Raw genomic sequence first — 3,695 nt, 5'->3', positions numbered from 1 at the left:
ATCAAGAGATATGACATGGGTGTGTAAGTAATAAGGGGTCATAGGTCTGGACAGAGTAGATAGAGTCAATAGATTAGATTGGATAGATAGTGGATAGTAGAGATGTTATATTTGTACTACGAGAAGACCTTTGACATGGTGCCTCACAAAGGTTAAGTCATAAAATAAAAGCCAATTACGCTGGAGATAGCATATAGGCATGGATAGAGAATGGGCTAATGGCCAGGAAACAGTGAATTGGGATAAAGCCTTCTTTTTCAGGTTGGTGACCATAGCGATCAGTGCTGGGACCTTAACTATTTACATTAATGACATGGAGGAAGGAAGTGAATGTACTGTAGTGAAATTTGCAGAGACTCAAAAATAGTTGTAAAAACAAGTTGCAAAAGGGAACAAATAGTTTACGTAGAGATATTGATGCCTTAAGTACAGTGTTTACTGTGGAGAAGGATATGGAAGATAGAGAATGTGGGGAAATAAATAGCGACATTTTGGTACAATGTCCATATTACAGAAGAGGGGGTGCTAGATGTCTTAAAATGCATAAAGGTGGATAAATCCCCGGGAGCTGATGAGGTGTACCCTCTAATTCTGTGGGAAGTTAAGGAAGTGATTTCTGGGCTCCTTGCTGAGATATTTTTATCATCAATTGCCACAGGTGAGGTGCCAGAAGACCGGAGGTTGGCTAACATGGTGCCACTATTTAAGAAAGGTGGAAAAGCCAGGGAGCTATAGACCAGTGAGCCTAACATCGGTGGTGGGCAAGTTGTTGGAGGGAATCCTGAGGGACAGTGTTTACATGTATTTGGAAAGGCAAGAAATGATTAAGTAAAGTCAACACAGCTTTGTGCATGGGAAATTGTATCTCACTAACTTGGTTGAGATTTTTACAAAAGTAACGAGGAGGGTTGATGAGGATAGAGCATTGGATGTGATCTATATGGACTTCAGTAAGGCATTCTACAAGGTTACTTATTGTAGACTGGTTAGCAAGATTAGATCACATGGAATACAGGGAGGATTAGCCATTTGGATACAGACTGGCCCAAAGGTAGAAGACAGAGGGTGGTGGTGGAGAGTTGTTTTTCAGACTGGAGACCAATGACCATCGATGTGCCACAAGGATCAGTGCTGGGTCCACTGCTTTTTTGACATTTATATAGATGATTTGATGTGAACACAGGAGGTAAGTTTGCAGATTGGAAGTGTAGTGGACAGCGAAGAAGGTTACCTTAGAGTACAACAGGACCTTGATCAGATGGGCCAATGGGCTGAGGAGAGGCGGATGGAGTTTAATTTAGATAAATGTGATAGTGAAGAAGGTGTTTGATACGCTTGCCTTTATTGGTCTGTGCATTGAGTATAGGAGTTGGGAGGTCACATTGCGGCTTTACAGGACATTGGTTAGGCCACTTTTGGAACAGTGTGCAGTTCTGGCCTCCCTGCTATAGGAAGGATGTTGTGAAATTGAAAGGGTTCAGAAAAGATTTACAAGGATGTTGCCAGGTTTGGAGGATTTGAGCTATAGGGCGAGTCTGAATAAGTTATTTTCCCTGGAGCGTCAGAGGCTGAGGGGTGACCTTACAGAGGTTTATAAAATCATGAGGGGCATAGATAGGGTACATAGACAAGGTTTTTTCCCCAGGGTGGGGTAGTCCAAAACTAGAGGACATAAGTTTAAGGTGAGAGGAAAAGATTTAAAAGGGACCTAAGGGGCAACTTTTTCATGCAGAGGGTGGTGCATATATGGAATGAGCTGCCAGAGAAAATGGTGGAGGCTGGTACAATGACAATATTGTAAAGGTCTTTGAATTGGGTAGGTGAAAAAAAACAATTCAGAGGGATATGAGCCAAATGCTGGCAAATGGGACTAGATTAATTTAGGATATCTGATCGGCACGGGCAAGTTGGACTGTGGGGTTTGTTTCCATGCCGAACAGCTCCAATGACTCTATGACTGTATAACTCTAAGTAGGTGGGCAAAAAGTTGGCAAATTGAGTTTATTGTGGGAAAATGTCAACTAATTCATCTTGGAAGATAGAATAAACAAAGCATATAATTTAAATGGAGAAAAAACACAGACAACAGCAATACAAAGGAACTTGATGGCGCTTGTGCACAAAATACAGAAAGCTAGCACACAGGAAGACTAATGGAATATTGTCCCTTACTTCAAGAGGGTTGGAATCTAAGAGCAAGGAATTCTTACTACACCTGTACAAGGTCCTAGTATGAACATACTTGTAGTACTGTGAACAACTCTGGTCCGCTTATTAAAGGGAAGATTTCATATAATTGGAGGAAATTCACAGAAAATTTACAAGGATAATCCCGTGTATGGAGGGATTATTTTATGAGCAAAGGATAAAAGTTTGGGACTGTACTCTTCGTAGTTTAGAAGAATGAGAGGTGATCTCATTGAAACATATAAGGGGCCTGACATGGTAAATGCTGAGAGGCTGTTTCCCCTTGTGGGAGAGTCTCGAACCAGAGGCACAGTCTTAGAATTAAGGGACGACAAGTTACGGCTCAGTTGAGAAGGAATTTATTCTCTCAGAGGGTTGTGAGTTTTTGGAACTCCTTGCCACAGACAGCTGTCGTGGCAGAGTCCTTGTGTATCTTTAAAACTGAGGTAGATAGATTCTTGATCAGTCGTGGAATGAAATGTTACGGGGAAAAGTAGAGAATGTGAACATAAGGATGTCAGGTCAGCCAATATCCTATTGACTGGCAGAGCAGAATCTAGGGACCAAATGGGCAACCCTGTTTCTATTTCTTACGGTCTTACAGAAAGAGAGTGTTATTGTTAGTGGGAGATGGAAACCAGAGTTCATATTTAAGGTGATTAGCAAAGGAAGAACTCCTTGGGAGTGAAGTGGAGGCGCATTTCAGTTGGGGATACCAGTATGACTGAGGAATGTACAGTGTTTGAAGCAGATTGGAGTATATCCTTTAACTATGTACGTTTATCCAGCTTGTATACTCAAACCTCTAACATTTGTTTGTCTTCCAGCTACAATTGTAAAAATCAGTGAGCCTGACTATGTGGAATTAGCTGACCTATAAAGACTCTGACAGGAGCTCGCAAGCTGCTCATCTTTCTCAAACTTAATGAGTTGACAATCCAGAATGTAAAAGACAGCTGAATTTCAGTTTAACTCACCATATTCTGGACACCAGAATTTCGTTTGATATGCTTTTCTTTTGGGTTCCAACAACTGCTAAATATATGATTGATTATAGTTTACTCAGATCCCAGCAGAGTTGCTGAATGTTATTAAATGATTGGGAGTTCTTGTGAATAGTGTTCCTGACTCTGAATCAGAATCTCAGGGTTCAAGTTCAATTCTAACACTTGTTAACCATGGAAGGAGCACTCATGATGCAGTTAAACAGTTGATAATCTTTTCACCAAGCCCATGACTGGGGATAAAAATGGGGAGATATTCATGGTCAGCCATCCTTGATATGGTTTGCTGTCTTTCAATCTATAACTATTTATTTCTCTCGAACAAGGAGAAATGCCTACAGTTCTTCATGGTATGCGGTTAATCATGAGTGGACGAGGTGGTCATGAATCAGTGAAGGAAGGGCTCAGTACTCCCGATAACCTAATTCACTGATGCTTAGTTTGGGTTCTGCTGAAACAATTCCACTCCTGGCCTCATTGCAGCCTTGTTGCAAAAATGAACAA

This window comes from Rhincodon typus, chromosome 31 (genome assembly GCF_021869965.1).
Source record: "Rhincodon typus isolate 14 chromosome 31, sRhiTyp1.1, whole genome shotgun sequence".
NCBI classification, from domain to species: Eukaryota; Metazoa; Chordata; class Chondrichthyes; order Orectolobiformes; family Rhincodontidae; genus Rhincodon; species Rhincodon typus.
Note: the sequence above shows the minus strand (reverse complement) of the source record.